Source organism: Erithacus rubecula, assembly GCF_903797595.1.
Source record: "Erithacus rubecula genome assembly, chromosome: Z".
Lineage (NCBI taxonomy): Eukaryota > Metazoa > Chordata > Aves > Passeriformes > Muscicapidae > Erithacus > Erithacus rubecula.
In genome coordinates this window covers 11,806,976-11,826,319 of record NC_136661.1, presented here as the reverse complement: position 1 = coordinate 11,826,319, position 19,344 = coordinate 11,806,976, and the positions used below count along the sequence as shown (strand labels likewise).

At 37.8% G+C, this 19,344-nt stretch overlaps 1 long non-coding RNA gene across 1 annotated transcript in view; it reads right to left on the bottom strand.

Annotated features, from left to right (window-relative positions):
- Window positions 1-10,226: 10,226 nt before the first annotated feature.
- The window catches only part of LOC306814347, a 29,880-nt gene continuing 20,762 nt past the window's right edge, over window positions 10,227-19,344 (bottom strand). Inside the window, exon 3 of the long non-coding RNA XR_013777149.1 lies at window positions 10,227-11,387. This is a non-coding gene — a long non-coding RNA (uncharacterized lncRNA). The remainder of the gene's footprint in view (window positions 11,388-19,344) is intronic.

Sequence of the window (19,344 nt, the reverse complement as noted above, 5' to 3'; positions counted from 1 at the left end):
AGATGCTTCATCATAGAATTATAGAAAGGTGTGGGCTGGAAAGTACAAAGACTACCTAGTTCCAACCCCCCTGCCCTGGGCCAGAACATCTTCTATTGCTCCAAGCCCCATCCAACCTGGCCTTTAACACTTCCAAGGATGGGGCATTCACAGCTTCTCTCAACAACCTGTTCTGGTGCCTTGCCACTCTCACAATGAAGAATTTCTTCCTAATATCCAATCTAAGCCTGCCTCCTTCCAGTCTAAAGCCATTAACCCTTATCCTCTCATTACACTCCCTTTTAAAACATTCCTCTTTACCTTTCTTGTAGGCCTTCTTTAGAAAGCCTACTGAGAGGTGTATCTAAAATAGTTTTGTTGTTTTTTCCCAGTCTGAATTAGCCCAAATCCCTCAGTCTTTCTGGAGAGGTCTGATCCTTCTGATTATCTTCTTGCCCTCCTCTGGACCTGCTTCAATGAATCCATTTCCTTTGTATGTTGAGAGCTTGTTGTGTTAAGGTTAAATCCCCTTGCATTCCACCTGGTCTTCAGAGACCAAAGAGGCTGGGTTTGGCTAGGCTCAGTCTCTGATTATGGCCCATTTGGCATTAGAAGTCTCATCATGTTCAATAGGAAATTTGTGGTTATCATAGACTCACAAGTGGTGTGATTAACCAGTTGTACACTTTTATTAACCAATTGTACACACCAGTCATACATGTAACCAAAGTCTTCAGTAAGAACTTTACTATGACAGATTCACAAATACTGTGGTTTATTGAAGCAATAGACATACAGATTCAACATTGTCATTGCATGCACTTCATTATGCTTACTAGTATTTGCAAGACATGTCTTTTAATACCCAAATTCTCCTAATCAGGGCAAGAGAAAATGCCCTCAAGGGCACCATAGAAAGTTCAGGTTGGACATCAGGAAAAATTTCTTAGCTGAGTGGGTTATCAAGTACTGGAACAAACTTTCCATGAAACTACTGGAGTCACCATGCCTGGAAGTACTCAAGAAAAAGCTAGACGAGGCACCTAGTGCACTTAGGTTTAGTTTTCATGGTGAATCAATCAAAGGTCTGGGTGATCTTGGGGATCTTTTCCAGTTTTAGTCATTTTACAATGCTACGATTCTAAAAGTTATATTTTTGGCTATGGTGCTCCTCAAGGTTCCAATCACATGACATTGCTGCATTCTGTGCAGTTCATCAGAGCCATTGCCCATCCTGTTTCCACAGGACCTTCTCCTTCAGCATTTCATCCTTTCCTGATGTGCATTATGCAGCTCTTCATCCACAAAGATAAGGTAGCAGGTACAGTGTAGGCATGGGTAGCAAGCCTTGGCCCTTGCTGGATCTTTGGCCACCATCCCACAGGGCCCCAGGCCTGGGTGCAGTGCTCCAGGTGGGGTCTCACAAGTGAGAGGTAGAGGGCTCTGATTGTAATAGTATTCCATTTCTGATGGAGGAACATGTGTTTGCCTTTACTTCTGACTGCATGACATTGCACACCCATAGCTCTTCTTTACTCAACTTCATACTATGCTTTATTTATTTCTTACAAGTCATTTTCAATGGATCCTTTTGTTATAGTCACTACAGGGTCAAATTCTTCATAGTCCAAGTACAAAAAAATTATTTTTCTTCTAAAAAAGGGGAGAAGTTTCATCACAGTGTTTCTGATGGCATTAGGTGCTAAGAAATTTTAGCTTGGACTGATTTACTGTGTTCTGGAAAGTACTCTGTGGCTTTTCCACACACAGAAAATCCTGAACAGGTGTGCCAAAAAAAAGTCTAGTGCAAATCACATAATTTTTATTACTAGCTACATATAATTCCTTTGGATCTTTTTGCATCTGAGTCAGCACCAAAATTATGAAGGCCATTCTGAAAAATATCTGATTTAAACTAACAATGAATTAAAGGAATTTCAGAAGGATCTCTTGAAGTTCAACATTCTAAATGTGAAAATCTTGCAATAAATTCACAAAACCTTTGTTTCCGCTTACCGTTGATCCTTCATCCTTATTCTGTTCTTTCTGATTCCTGGCACAAGCCTTGCTAAAATCTTCATGAAACTTCCTTGCCTAATGCAGAGAAAATTTTTGCATCTTACTTCTTCCACACCAAGCAAGACAACCTCTACAACTGCATTTTCAAAACCACAACACTAAGAGGTCACTTTGCCAAAATGGAATTTGGGTTTCAGAATTGTCCACTGTTAAGCAGTCTTACACCAATCAAAAATCTCATTCCAAGGAAAATGGTACTACCTGGCATTAGCTGTATAAGAATATGGCAAACATAGAAGTATTTTGTAAACAGAAAATTAAACTCATGTATTGAAACTTTTTTAATTTCTTGCATTTCTCTTTGAATTGAAAATCATTCTAACTTTAAGTATGTATTATATCTTCTATTGCAGAAATGGTGTGTATCTCTACACATTTACTTACCTAAATCCATCTATACTCATCCCTTTCTGTCTCTCCATCAAATATATAACAAAAGTAATGAATCTTAGGCAGTAAAACATAAACAGTTTCAGAAACATGCTTATGTGCAAGTGATCTGGGCATTTAAATTTTACTGCTGGATAACTGATGATGATTTTTTCACTTCTAAAACTACAGAGCTGAAATGGATTTAGAATTATTTCTCATGGGGTAGCATCATGTGTTTGCACCAGTGAGGCCATACCTTGAGTACTGTGTCAGTTCTAGACCCTCTCTACAAGAACTTTGAGGTAGTGGAGCTGTTGAAGGGTCTGGAGTAGATATCTTATGAGAAGGGCCTGAGGGAGTCTGGAGAGAAGGGGATTTGGTAGTGACTTATCACTGTCTACAACTGCCTGAATGGAAATTATAGCTGGGGGGGTCTGTCTCTTCTTCTAGCCAAACAGTGACACAAGAGGACATCACCTCAAGCTGCACCAGGGGAGGTTCAGGCTGGACATCAGTAAGAATTTCTCCATGGGATGGGTTGATAAGCATTGGAATGGACTGCCATGCAAATGGTGGAGTCACTGTCCCTGGAGGTGATCAAGAAAGACCCAACTTGACACGGCATTTAGTACCATGGTCTGGTTAAGAGAATGATACCTTCAAAGGTGGGACTTGTAAAAGACCAGAGGTAATTTACAACCTAAATGATTCTGTGGTTCTGTGATTCTGCTTCCAACCTCTTTTACAACCTAAATGATTCTGTGGTTCTGTGATTCTGCTTCCAGCCTTATGTGATCAAAGAAAAAGAAAAAGGAAAAGGGGCAGGAAAAATCCTGATCACAAAAAGCTGAAGGTGTTGGTAAAAACAATGGGAATTAAATAAAAATTCATGTTGAAGTCTACTTATTTACCTAAAGTTGTTTGAATTTGCAGTGTTCCTCTTTCACGTTTTGTTCAATAGGCCAGTTTGTGGAGTGGTATTTATTTATGCATGTATTTTTTAGTGAAAAATGAGACTATTGTGTAGTCATCAGCTCCTTAAGAGATATGTTAAACAGTGAGAACTGTGAAAATTGTGTCTAATGTCTTGAAGAACTTCTGACATATAGAGTAGATTTTGGAACATATATGGAGGAACTTCTGACATTTAGAGTAGGTTTTTGAAAGGATAGTAAACAATTGCCTCTGAAACTTGTAGTGCCAGATTGAGAAATTCATGTAGGCAAAAATAACCACGAAGTAGAACACTGAGACTGCTGTGGAATGTGATGTGGAACTAGAATTTATGTACCTAGTGGCTCAATAGAATGTCATGCTTTTCCTCCAAATAGCAGTAAGGTTGTCAGGCATATGGGTAACTGACTGGGCTTTAGAAAAATTACCTCAGCTACTGACATGGAATAATTATTTATGGAGATTAAAAAGCATGGCATTGGAGAAAAGAGAGTATATAAAACAATAAGAATATTCCAACAAAATCCAGAGAGTCAGACTAGCATAGAGTCATAGTTTAGCTTTTGTCTTCTGCATGTCCATAGTTTGGTAATTCCAAGATACATTTCAAGTCATTCAGAAGCATGCAAATAAATGAGAACAACTGCCTTCCTGGATAATTAGTACAAATCTTGAAATATAATTCATAAAATCATTGAAAACTTCAATGTTAAGTAAATTATAGTCACACTCTTCTTCACAGAACTGGCCACCTTAGATTTAAAAATCAGTTTTGTAGCAAGAACTAGCTAGAAATATCAGCACAGTCTTCTCAGAGAGGAGCTACTGATTAGCACTGAGTCCAGGATATTTAAATTATACTGGCTACTGGCACTTTGCCAACACAAAACTATGTCAGTTGCAACACATATGTTTCATGTGTTCTATATAGTCATCGGACAGGTGGTTATATTAGTCTCACTTGAAAAATACTTAGAAGTAAAGACAGTTCACTGCATGTATTTCCCTGAATTCTGCCTGAGGGACAGAACAAGGAGTGGTGCACTGGCAAGCCTTTTTCAGCCCTCACCCTCAAACTCATTGACACTAATCAAGGAAGGGCAGCAAGGAGACAGATGATGAAAGATGTTCCCAGGCTCCTACAAACTGATTTGGTTTAGAAACCACTTCAAAGGATGTGGTCAGGAGCATAGCTCTTGGTTTTACATCTGTGGAGCTGCATCTCCTCATCTTCTCCACTCTGTCTAGGATGTCTGGTGAATATTGAACTTGGCTGCATAGTTTTCTCTTTTACAGAAAAGGCACAATTACACTTATTTTTTTTTTCTAGGTACCAGTGTAAGAATATTATGCCTGGCATTAAATACAGCATTCAAAATACAGAGCCAGCCACTTACAGCAAATAATTTAGAACTTGTAATACTAGAACTTCAAAGAGAATTCCCATCCATTACAACTAATGAATGGGAACCACACTTTTGATAACTCAGTGAGCTATATGTGGTTTTACTCCATAACCTTCCAATTGTATGTAAAGTTCTTCTTCATTTGGACTAAAATCCCAAGTATTAATCTTCTGGGCATGTGAGACAGACTAAATGTCGTGTTGCAACTTCACTCTGAAAGGTCTGTTTTGCACACAGTGTTTGGATTTTCATAGTCTCTGAAGGACCTGGATGCTTAAGGGTTGCAACTATTTCAAATTCAGCTGGAGCCTGATATAGCTCTTCACTTGAATGCTAAGCATTTTTGTCAGTCTATGGGAAGGGCTGGTCTGGGAAAATTAACAGAGATGGAAAAGAATAAACTGAGATTCATTTATAGACTTCTATTTTGATAAAAGGCTGCAAGGATTCTGTATTTCACTTGTTTAGACTAGTTAATTTCTAGGATATAGAGATCAAAAAGTAAGGCCCTGGAGCACAGGATCACACTCCACCTTCAGCTGCTGACAGTTTTGTCTGAGCAAGAACATCATGGTGCTGTGGCATGGTGCAGAGTAACAGCAGATATGTCTGTGAGAGCTGGTCAGATTTCTGCATACATAGACACTAACCAGAACTGTACACACAGAGTCTTTAATTGTCACTTTGCTGCATGGTAACAGCTGATAGCACTCAGACCTTCCCCTCTTTTTTTGGGAAATTTCCCTCGAGTGCACAGAGTCTAATGCAATGGCCAAATACAGCTCAAATGTGTCTAACTCTGGCGTGAGTTAGTGACAATAATATTCAGGATATAAATATCCTAATTCTGGCTTAACCTTGGGCCACCAGACTACATGACAAGTATGCAGAGGACCAAATATGTGCTTGGAGAACTGTAACTTATAGCTACCACAGTTGACAGGCATTCCCATTCAGAAAGCCCCTAGGGATTCATACATAACTATTCCACCACCCTCTGAAATATTGCTGGCAAGGATTTATTCAATTTTAAGATGCCTGTTCTTTCTCAGGATGGTTGCACATCTGTCTTTTTTTTTTTTTTTCCCACCAGTGTTTGCCCTTTTTACTGCATGGTACTTTAAACTGTCAGTATTGACAGTCCTTTAAAAGCCACCTATAATTTGCAGCTGAACACAGGACCTTTGCACAGGATAAATGACTTGAAAACTTTTAATGAATCTCATTAATAATTAGCTGGAAAGTAACTCTGATATCGTTGCTTGATTCCAGAAGAAAAGAGAAATCATACTTTGTTTTTTAGTGAGGAAGCTAGATAGAACTGGTAAGGATGTTACTTGACTCCACAAATACCCACTGCTCCATCTGAGAAGAAATACCAGAAGTGCATAGATATTTATGAAGAAGCCTACAGAATGTTGTAACAGGACTTAGAAAATGAATCGTTTATTTTACATATTTTAGGCACACTGACAGCTGTCTCACTCTCACTACAACTGCAGTTTGCAGAAAAATTGTGGCAAGGAATATTTTGCAAATGCTGGAGAGCAGGAACTGTTTTAGCTCTAGAAAAAGTAGCAGATGAAATGCACTACATGAGTATGGCCAACATATGCAAACCAAACTTTACAAATCAAAGTAAATATGAATAGTGCTTAAGAAATGGCATTCACACAGCGACTCTGCACAAGCACTTCTCTAATTCTAACCTCATAAGGACTTGCATAAAAGCATACACTGAATGATTACCAGGAGAAACTCATCAGTCAATGGATTTATTTGCAAACATCATGTTTCATTGTCTGTCTTACAAATCTACATAATAAAAGGTAACGTAGTATTGGCCAAAGTTAAATAGCACTCACGTTATTTCAATCTACAAACGCAAGTCAATCAACGCCTTGATATCACTCCTCCAAATTCTCGATAGAACTGACTAATAAAGAAGAGGTAAATCAAACCTAACTACTTTAGCTCCAGCCAGTCTGTCTCCACTTAAAGCATCCATTCAGCTGGGAAGTACATCAAAATTTATAGCACAGACATTTACCGTGAAAGGCTTTAACACTATGAGGAATCCTATACTCGTGTCTTGAAAGCCAATGACATGACACACAACCTATATTTGCACTGTCCTACAGTAGTGCTCAGTAGCTGACTACAATAGAAAGCAAAGGTATTTTTTAGGCTGTGAATACTATTTTGTCTGTGTACATTCATACTGTATTTGTTTTCCTCAAAGCTGAAAACAACAAAACATTAGAAATGGTAACAGCTCCAGCTTTTTTTTTTCTCTCTAAGAGTACAGAATCCTAGAATAAAGATGTACTTCTCCATCAAAAAGCTGGATAACATGTTCCTGTTTCCAGTACCATGAATGAGTGACATAGAGGAGAAAAATTCTTGCAGAGGTAATATAGAGCAAATCCTAGACAGCAGGAGTTCAAGAAAATAATCAAGATTGCAGATATTTATAGTGCTGTCAACTTCATGCTTTAATTCTCAACATTATCAGTGATAGTATGAAAGAGATTAGCATCTGAAATAGTAATCATCTTGTTTGGACAAACTCTCACAGCTTCTTAGAAAGAAGCTTCAATGTATCAGAGACAGCAGAAATATACCTCTGTTTCCTCTTTCAACTCTAAGTCTAACTACATTGCATTTCCTTTGTGAGAAATATACGTGGCCAAAGCAATGCATAGGACATCAATATTCCACTGTTTGTCTTTATGTTTAGATGAGTGGAAATCAGGCGGATTAGTCCCACACCATTTTTTTCAGATTTAGGTTCAGATGTAGAAGGCAATTACACAGCTGCTGAAGTGCATCCCCTTTGCAACATTTATATTGCTAAGAATTGGTATGACAAAGTGATGAGTGATGTATACAAAGGAGTATCTATCCAAGACTCTTGATCCTCAGTGAACATGTAAACGGGTGAACAACTTTATATTAATAATGAAGAAACCTTAATACAGACATGAGTATTCATCTGTCCTCATTGTTAAACCACAATATCAGTACACAGCAGATTTGATATGGATTGTATGGTTTCAACACACAAAAATGCAATAGTTTTCTGCTATCCTAGTCAAAATAGGATATTATGACTGATTATATGACATCTTTCAGGGAGAGGGTTCTAGTTGTATTCCTGTTAATTTAGCTTTTCCCTTGGTTTTCTTCTTTAAGGTTCTCTACATAGAAACTCTTCTTGTTTTGTCAGGTCTTTTTTTTAATAACTAATTTGGTAATAATACTTATCCCTTTCCTCTTCCTATCCAGAACAGTTCAGCAGTTCAAAATCTTGCCTTTTTCTCTCTAAGTTTATTTCAGCAAATCTTGGAAAGAAAGTTGTGCTTAGGGCTTAGAAGATGCACCAGCTGGTAATGGACAGAAATTTTCAGCTTGAGAGACCATCCTTTCAAAAGCAACTTCCCTTTCTGGCCTATATTTACTCTGAAAAATTCACATTTGCCCCATTCTGGTGCCTTTGTCTTCTCATGTGTTTGCTAATTTGCTAGCCAATGGCTATACATTCACATTTCAGGAGGGCTTTTAATCTGACACAACCAATGCATATTGAGAAAAAAACAAGTGAAAACCTGGAACACAGCATCATAAAGCAAGCTATGTGAAGTCAAGCTTGGCCTGAGTTGGTAACCCTGACAAGTTTATCTTTTGATACAACTGTATTTCTTTATCGAAGCAAGGGAGAGGGGACTGTCTTTTCTTCTGTTATAAAGTTGCTACAGCTGAGAAAAGTAAGAATTTATTTCCAGTATGCATTACAGAATTGGAAGAGATTGATATTGCATGTTTACCTAAAATGTCTTCAGAAGTTTCAACGTTTCTTTGGAAAGGGAAAATCCATACCAGAGTTCATTTTGAAATGAGATTTCATTTCAGATACTTCAAATCCAACTCCCAACAACAACAGAACTAATTATAGCTCTTAAGTGTTACTCTACTGAACTTAGCAAAGCTGAAAATCCTCCTGGACTGTTGATTTCTAGGGCAACATGCAGGATAAGAGCTTTCAGGGGTTAATTAAATCTTAGGTCACAAACCTGAGGATGCATTACAGGTATATGCCAAGCATACAGCTGAGCAAACTGGCAAACCCCTGATAGGAATTTGTCTGGCAAGCAATCTTGGCAGCTCTCTTTGCAAGAATGTTCTTGGTCTGTGCCCAAATTCCCAGGTTAATATGTTCCTGTGAGCTAATGTCATGCTATTAATTCACATTCATAAATTCACAGTTTTAATAGAAAAAGAAGATCCATTTGGACATTTCTGACAAGTTCTAGTAAAATCTTTTACAAGGGTTACCAGTAACCACTGGTAATCAACACAATGTATAATATATATATTCAGGCATCAGTAATAGCTGGTAATTGTCAGAATATAGCATATATATAATCAGGCATTATTCCCCTTATCTCAGATTCCCTGGTTTTGTTTTTGGTGAATTCATTTTCATTGTAGACAGCCTATTAGATCCTGTTACTTGTCACGTCCTTTAGTTTACAATTCTTACTGAGCTTGTGTCACATTCTTAATATTGCAGATACTTGCTTGATCTTTCCCAGCCAAAGGTCTTTCTCCTCACTTCCAAACTAATTCTGCTGCTTTTTGAAAGTATTAGCCTCCCTTCCTGTTGTGAAGAAGTTTTTGTATTTTCTAAGAAAGGACGATTTACATGCAATGAATTTGGTTTGTTAGAACAGCTAGTTTTAGACACACATTGTTCAAGCAATGCTAAAAAATATTAAGAGATGCCGAACTAATAAAGATGTAGCTGAAGCTGCTTTCAGTGCACTGTGCTAAGTAGGACCATGCTCTGAACTGATCAGCATTAACAAAAGTCTGAGGCCCTCTTGGGATTCTAATAAACTATTTCTGGTTATCCACAGGTTGTCAGTGACTGACAATGATATGTGCTGTTTTCCACACTAATGTAGGTTTTCTTGAAATCTTCATCTTATATCAGCAATCTTACTGCATTTGAGTTAAATTTCCCAACACTGCTCAACACATGTGAAATAGCAGACCTGAATTGCAGTCAGGTTTGCAGTTTTTTCATATGATGCATTTTTTGAGCTGAAAATTTGATCTCATTCAAACTTCTTCCTGCTCTGAAATGTATTGAGAGCCTTCTGTTCATACCTATTATTTGTCACAGATGACCTCTGAAATGCAGTAAGATTTGCTCAAACATATGCTTCATCAGAGGGTGCACCACATGTATCACTTCTGTTTTCTGAAAATATTAACTTGAGATATTTTCAAGACTATGCTTTATTCTAGAAGTTGTATTTTGAAGAAATATGTCAGCCTTCACTCTCTGTGAAGAAGCTGGCTGGCCATATATATCCATAACACGGATACAAAGCTCGAACACCTGCAACTCAGATACTTCAGGTTTTTCAATAATCCCTTAGTGAATCTGATTCCATTGGGTGAAGCTGAGCTATGAAGCTGAGCTACATGGAGTCCAACTTCCATATGCTGTCTGACAATACTGCTCCAAGAGAAACTCTTCTCACATGTCTTAAATCAAACCAGAGAAGGAGCTCCACAGGAATCTATAAGATCAGAAGAATAATTTGGTGTCACTTTGAGTGCTGTCAAGCACAAAGGATGACCAAAATAGATACAGCTCTGTTCCAGTACATTATGGCTACCATATGTGACTTAGGAAGTATATTATAATATCCCATGACAATGTCTACTAAAGCACAAGCAACAGGAAGCTTTCCCACCAATATATTATTACAACTCATTAATTGATTTCTCAGCCACAACTGCAACTGTTGCATGTTCTCACTCCATGCATAATCGAATTCTTGCCTAGAAAAACACCAATATTTATTAAAAGTCAATCTATAGTTCATTTGCTGTTGGTGCTGGCTTTAATGCTGCTATCTAATAATAGGATTTCAAATATAGGATAGGGATGATGAGTTAAGTACATGTGGCAAGGTCTATTGCCAGGTCACAACCAGGATGAAAGGTTTTGGGGCTGGAGAGACTAAGGTCAGCCAGCAAAGGGCATGGTCACACGCAGCTCATTAGCCTTCTAGGAAGCAGCCGGCAGCAGCAGAGAAGGAGAAAAATGGAAAGGGAGTTACTAGTGAAATTCGTAGTGTAAGGTTTGATCTTAAACTGCAATTAAGAGTTTCTACAGACTGTTTTTTATTGTTTAATATTATTCCTAAATTAAAAATATGATTAAACAGTATTCCTATCTCTCTGTGGCTTTCTAAGAATATAGTGGCAGAAACAACAGAGAACGATTTTACCATATGGATAGGAAAATACATGGGATATTACAGGTTTCAGATCACTACTCTGAAATTTTAGTCTTCCCAAACTGGCTATTTACAGTTACGATTAAAAAGAGAGCGAAGATATTGTATAGCAATCTTAACTTCAAGACTTGTCTGTTACAGAGGAGATTCTGCAGCTCTTCAAAGAAGCAGACTTTATCTTCATCAAAGACCAAAGGTATTAGTGGATTGCAAGTAGATTTGTCTTGTAGGCTGAAGTCTGGCGGTGATTTCTTCAGAGGAGAATGGGTCCAGATATTTCCTAAGAAGAGAAGATGAAGGAACTTGCAGAAATTGTGATTCCCTGAGTGAATCTGATTAATTAGCAGCAACTTGCTTTTAGTTAGTGTGTTGCACAGGTCTGTAGCAAGTGGCATCGTGCTCTCATTGCAAACAGGAGTCTGATAAACACTGTAGCATGATGGTTGTAATACATCCCGCATCTGGGCAGCCTGTACATGGCTGGAGGATAGGCATATCATGCTTGTGGTTCAAACATGTCGTGCCACCAAGTAAGTTACTAGGGAACACTTCAATAAATGCCAGAGTTTGGCATCTACCTACTGGTAGCACAGCATGAAGTAAGCTGTAACAGCTGGAAGATTACAAAAAATAGGAGCTGTCTTCATAAAAGCCTGTGTCTTGTCTTGGCATGGACTTAAAACAGGCAGGCAGAGGTGTGTATTGAAAATCGTTCCCAGCCATGTTGGTACAGACACTGTTGTAGAAAATATCTGCAACTATACCTGTAAAATAGATTATAATTTTGTTGGGAATAAGATTTTATTACAATTCTTCCTGAAAATAGTGTGCAAGTTTATGAAAGACAAAACATCTCACATATATAAACTACACCCACTTCACAAATACAGGTCCTTCTTACTCACTTCCTTTGAAATTCAGGCTGTTTTTCTGGCTTTAAATTACCTGTTGCTAAGCAAAGACTTGAGCAGAAGCTTCACTGGTCATCTCAAGTCATTTGCACACACTTCTGTAGACACATGAATCAAGATCAGAACCTACTTACAAAACAAATTGGGGGACATATATTAAAGATAAAATGTAAGAACCAAAAGGTTTTGTTATCTTGCTCAGAGACAAGGAAAGACTGTGAATTATCTGGGGCCTGGTTTAGAGCCCTCAGGCTACAGCAGGGAAAATACAGTTTTCTGTCTGCAAACTGTGAACCTGGACAGTAGAGTAGTACAGAAAGATTCACACAGTTAATGTGAAACCAAAAATTACATACAAATTTTAATCAGGCAAGAAAACCTGATCTCTGTGCTTGACTTCAAAGGCATTAAGGGCTTCTTATTTAAAGATAAGGCTGTCAGGAAACTAATTGCTCACCCTTTAATTACAAACTGAGAAAGATACACTCAATTCTTCAGCAGGAATCTTTCAAGGAACAAGAACAGCTGAAAAAAAGGAAAAATGAATAAGTCTGGTTGGTATGGAACAAGAGCAAAGGCAAGCAGGGGAAGAAGGAAGCAGCATGAAGTAAAGAAAGCAGCAGTATGGAGATGTGGTGAGCTAGAGTGTTTGCAGAAGAAATTACCTTGCCCCGTGGCACAGGGTAAAAAAGGGAGCAGCATCTGCAGTGTCTGTCAGCCTTAACTGCCATATTTATGATTATAACACCTGATCAACAAACCATTTGATTGCAGCTGGATTGGGAAACCAGCTGCCGTTACTGCTGAGATAAGCAGCAGTATTCATGTGGTGGCATGTGGCTGAGTATTGGCGAGGTGTGTTCTGAGGCCAGTGGGCAACTGCTAGCTGTTGATAGCAAACCCACAAAATGAGAAGTGTTGCTGCAGATACCATCATAGCTGGCACACAGGGAGTTTCCTTCTGTGCTGAGCAGCAGTGTAGTGTGAACCCCTATCACAGCAGAGCACCAAAACATCTTGGGAGTATTGCTTTATGTTCTGAGTAGTATGCTGCCAAACAGAAAACAAAACTTTTGAGGGAATGATTCAATACAGAATTGCCTTAGCTTTGGTGGATACACTTGGGGCTAGTTCCAGATGGAGTTCTGGCTCTGTAGAGATTTTCCTCTTAGGCATCCCAGACACTTTGTGTAATTTGTATTCTTGAACTATGTGAAAACTTGTTCCTGAGTTTCTAAGTCCTATTTCAAAGTGTCTGCTTAACTACACTGCCTGTAATTGGCATTATCACCTCAACAGCAGCAGGGAAAATTCCAGGTTAGGTAAGATACTGACTTCAACACATCACTGAAATGAACATAGAAGACAATTACCAGTTCAGGACAGAAGCACTGACAGTGCAATGGTGAGCTGTTTCTATAGTTTGTTTTGACTACATTGCCAGCTTGGAAACCCTTACCCTACAGGAGATATCTGCTCAGCTACATGGATCTGCCACTTGGAGGACAGAAGTAACTGGCATCCAGTACTAGGTAAACATTTGTCCACATTCAGGATGTCAAGGGGTAATGATGCACATGCTACCAGCGCTTATCACAAGTATCTGCTGTTGGTGGAGAAATAGTAATATGTCTTTCCCATTCAGGTTTTGGGGTTTTTTTGAGGAGGTGGGCATAAGGAGAAGGCAGCAGGACAAAGTAACTGATGATTTAGATGAAAGTTCATTATTAGGGCATGGTTTTTACTTCCTGAATTGTGTCCTGAGTTGTTTACTGGAATCAACAATATAGAAGAGATTGGGGAACTTCAGTCATTCTTCAAATGAAGGAACTTTATCATACTTGCAATTGTGCTGGCACAATTCCTCCATTTTGTCAGCTAATTCCCTTACTGTAGACCGTATAAAAAACAAAAGCATTAGACAAAAATATGACTCTTTATGTATAACAGGAGGTTACTGAAGGGGAGAGAATTTTTAGGAATGTTAATAATTTATATGTGATATGAAGTGAGGAAGACCACTTTGTATTCCATCCATTTCTGCCTGAACAAGCCTCAAGTTGTCATCCTGCTCCCCACTAAAATAAATGCTAAACATTACTAATGACCAATGAACTTCATTTCTCAGAGCATTTGTGAAATCCAGTTTTTGGATACACTGAGAAGTGAAGTTGTATTTCTTCCCAAGAAAAAATTCCAAAGGTTTTCACCAAAAGAACACTCAAAATCCTACTGCTACTACAATGAAAACAAAGCTAAGTAATTTAGATGGCTGATGAATTGTATTAATAAGTAACCAAGAGATTATAACACTATGACTGGTTTAGGTGATGCATCTCTGCATCACTTACTCTGCTGTTTCTGCAATTATGAATTTAAAATAACATAGCAGACAAGGAATGGTAAAAAGCTGACAGTATTGAGTAACTAAAGGTCTATTAACCTTTTCAACAGAAATAAAAATATCTGGAAGAAGATATTTGCAGTCAAATATTTGTGAAATATCTGAAAAAAGGAATACAAATATTAGTGCTGGTGTAGAAGTATGGTAAGCAAATTGTACTTTGATGCTGACCTTATGTTATCATTGAAGATCAAGTTAAAATGCCATAGCATGAAAAAACCCCAAAGGTTTTAGAAGTTTCAAGTGTGATTTCTTACAGATACTTTTCAAAAATTTCTTGTAGCTGGGTAAATATTAGTAGTCAAAATACCTCTTTAATAAGAGATATTGAGAAAAGCAGGTGAGAACAACAGGAATAGAAAACATTAAACTAGGTCTTCTCTTGGTGATTGTATCTCTGGTCTTTGAAAACTTAAGACCTTCTTCTTTTTTATGCAATGAACATCTTTGGCTGGTAGTTCTATTGGAAAATCCAAAAGCAGAACTTCTGAGTATTAAAATAATTAAAAATACTTCAGTTCAAGCCACTTACAGCTCAAAACACTCAAGAATGGACAGAGATTAGTGTCTGCACTAGGACAAATGCGGTACTTACAAAGAAACTAGCTAGGGGCTCTATAGCTGGACTTCACATTGCTAAATTATCATTGCCTCTGTCCACAGGCAGAGTAATGGACATGGATTTGCCTTGTGTCAACAAAGCAATTCATAAGTCATGTTACAAGACGGATTCAATTATGTCCATGCAGTTTTAAAAGGGTGTTTCTTCAGGAGAAAGAAGATGTGCAAATACTGAAGTCAGCTGTACTAAGGGTGGATGTGTAATAACCTCCTTAGCCTAGGCTCTGTGCCTTAGCTACATATGTAAAGTTTGCTGCAACTCCCAGTTTAGATACTTAGGCCCAGATGCCCAGGGCTGGAAGTACTTCCCACTCTTAGAGGTGATGAGAACTTATGTAATTATCTGCAATCCATGTTCTTTGTCAAGATGCTTAGCCAGATTCATCCACTTGGCTGTGTAGGTCCTGCAGATTCAGTCCTCAAGTTTTTCATGGTAAATAAATTTTATATAGCAGTTCTTTAACTATCTATGGACATGCAGGAAGACCAAGCTAATTTTGGACATTACCTTGGAACTAACTAAGCCAGGTACTCAAGCCATTCATTGTTACTCAATCATTTGGAAAAGTTAAATACAATACAAAGTATGCTAGATGGTGTCTTTTTGTATGCTCACCAATAGCAATGGGATATGTGCCAACTACTTCAGTAGGTGGGGAGTGCACCCTGAATCTCCATTTTCCAGTTCTGATTTCTTCAGTTGAATTTATGAGATTTACCTAGAAATGAGAACTCAGGTTCTCAGTGACAACTCTTTTTCCCATGTAATGGAGATTATATATCTTTTATCCATCATTCAGATTAATATGCCGTGGATAAATGTATCACACTTTGCAGATAATTAGAGTTGTCTTCCTTTTTACAGGATTCCAGGTACTGGGAGCATCCATAACTACAAAGAGATATTTGCTGTAGAAGACTTTAACTATTCTGGGAGCAATTCCTTCTGATAGCTGATACAATATAGGACAACTCACGGATACAAAAATCACTGCATTTGGGAGGCCAAGGTACTGACAAGACCAACAAGCTTAGTATTGCCAAGAGAACATCTCGCCTTCTGCAACAATTTGCTCTTCTGTTAGTGATATCAGTAAGACTTCAGTGATGGAAGACTTCTCCAAGGCCTAGAGAGACTGAATTTCAAAAGTTATTTCAGTTAAAGTAGAAACCGATTTATAAAATTAAGTGAAATAACTTCTTTTGGAACTTGCTGTTCACTGACACAAAGGTTTCTGAGTATTCTGATCCAGGAGAAAAAAGAGATATGTTAAATAGGAGGTCACATTTGTACCTTCAGGCTTTTAGGGTACATAAGACAAAAATGATACCTAGTATAATGAGATAAGATGTAACGCTTCCTCACTGACTTACGTTGTGTCAAAACATGCTGATTCAACTAAAGCAAGATACTTTATTTGGACTTCATTGTGCTTCTGCAGTTTTCCACTGCAACAACTGGATTTAATAAGCATTTAATATTTACTTTCTATTTATGAAAAAGAAAATCCAAATTATAATGAAGCATTGTGACGGCATTGTGAAATTAACACAGTGATAGAAGCAATCCTCTGGGGCTTGAGACTTCATTCAACAAGAAATTTAATGTGTTTTATCTTATTTCATTCTACAATCTGATTCCCACCTCTTGATGAGCTGTGCTTCTGGCCTCTGGCCATTGTTTTTTCACTGGGATGTTTCCAAACTAACTTCAAGTCAGCACTTAAAAAGCCATCTTCTAGTTGGTTGCATAGTACATCTTGTTTTGTCATCTGTTTCTGTAGTGAATACAACTCCGTAATCTTACAGTTACCCTGTTGCAGAAAGAACAGGCAAAAGATCATTTTGGTCTGTAATTGTAAATCCACATTAATTTTATTTTTTAGTGTCAGTAAATCATATGCATTTTTGAAACAAACTTTCTAAATAAGACCAGCTTATTTTATAAGTGGCATTTATAGCATTTATTGAAACTATTGAAGCCACATTCTTCCATGTCAGAAGCTCAACATTCAATGTGTTATGAAAACTGAACATATTTTGTAGCAGCCTTCTCCTACAGAATGAAAATGGAAACTCCTGATGATGAGATCAAGGCCAAATGAGAAAAATTCTAAATAGAGAAGTATCTGCTTAAGAAGCGATAGTAAATCTGAAGCAGAAACACACAGCCAGCAGTGAGATGTACTGAGATGTACAGTGCTCTGCAGTGGGAGCTGAGATATAGTGTCCTTCCACTGTATCTGATAAACATCCTTACCTTTGAAGATGGGGTAAGGTGTGTTGAACAACCCAGGTTAGAGCCAACATCTACTCCTTATGAAGATCCTGCTCTCTATGCTCAAATCCTGAGTGAACATTCATGGAATCTACCTTCTCCTCTATGCCCTGAAACCTGCCTGGCCTACAACCTGCACAGTGGGGCACATGTACAGTTCATCAGGTACAGAGGCTTCATTCTGCTTTACCTGCTGCTCTGCAGCAGGATCACAAAGATCTGATACAACAGAAACTATAAACATATTTGGAAAATGAAATAAAGTTGAATATACTGACCATTTGACAGTTCTGATGTAGAACAGGCAAAATGCAACCAATCAAAAAAAACAGCCTTGGCATAAATTGGGTATCAAAAAAGAGAGTCTTCTATGAGAAGAAGAGAGGTTCTTTCTTTGTTCAACATTAGTGCATTAAAAACATCTGTTTATCACTCAGACATAATTTGACCTTTTTTTTTTTTTTTTTTCATTTCTACAGCCATAACTTACTTGTCTTATGAGACTAAAGTAGTTCTGGGACATCAATTAGGAGATGAGGCATACAGCACTGCCTAAATTACAGCTCTTGCTCCTTGGTCGAAAGATCTGCATAGATTTAATTGTACATGCTTGACTGGGATTGGGTAAGTGAATTTCTTTTAGTTCTCTTCTACTGAAATACTCTTAAAACTGGATATAGGCCAGGGAAAGTTACATATGACTCCCAACCTGAAATTTGTAAAATTCTTTGGAGAAGTTGAAATATACCGTAGTAATTTTCTTGCTTATGTGGCTCTAGAAGCATCTGCCAATAGGATTCTAAATGATGTTTGCTGAAATGCAGAGCAATGCATGCTGTGAACAGAGAAAGTGTTTTACACATGTATACCAGCGGGTGGATGAACTGTTTGAAGTCAACAAGAGATGATAAGTAAGACTATATATCTGTGCATGCCTACAGTTAATGTTCACAAATACCCTTCTAAGTTTCAGATGAGAACACTTTAATTTATTTATAAACCTCATGTACTCTGGAATTTTATTAGTCTGCATTCCACTCCCAGGAACAAGTTCCAAACAGATCCAGGAGTACAGAAAAACATGAAGGAGGCTGCTGTTTTGGACTGACTATAGAGGCTATGAAGTCATGCCACTGAATGTGTGGTGTTACCCTCTGAAAGAGGATAGAGTGTCAAGTACAGGAGAGAACTGTTCACTTTGCAGTTAGAGGCAAAATGCAGAAAAATGTGTATGAAAGGAAGGAACAAGCAGTTACTAAAACTAGGGTCTGAACAAGAGAGATATAAGTCACAAAAGTCAGAAAGTAAAATTGAGTGCTAAAAATATTAAGCGGCATCTGTGGCCACTTGTATCAAGTGAACCCAATCCTAGTTACGAACCTAAATTTACGGCTCTTGCCTCTCTCATCCCCATGCAAAAATTCACCTAACAATTCAAAACACCTCATTTTTCTTGGATCTTCTTGACCTATTTGAAAAATTAAAACAAGCAAACAAACAAACAGACAGACAGACAAACAAACCCAACAATCTCCCTTTTGCTACATATCCATGCCAGAATTTTTCTCTGAGACAAATGTAAAATTTCCATACCTGCATTTATCTCTCAGTATACAGTCAAAAGAGTATAATGGTAGAATTCCTTATCCAACAAATAAAAAATATCTTACTCTTTCTGCTTAGCTCAAATCCTCAGACCAAAACATTATTTTCTTTATCATATTTGAAGGGCAGTAATGTGTAAAAGAGCATTCTATAGACTCATTTTTCTGGAACTATTTATCTCAAAATATCATTCTTCCTTACATAACGACAAATGTTTTATTCTGAAACCCTCCTTAATCCATTAATTAATCCACCTGTGAGTCAAAGGACTTGAATTCAAGAAATCTGGATGGTTAAATATTGATTAAGGATACCTGTCATTACAATAACTCTGTGTAAAAACCTGGGCACTCAATATGGGGAAAGGCTATTTAAATGCAACAACACTTCAGTGTTCCAATAACCACGATATGGAGCA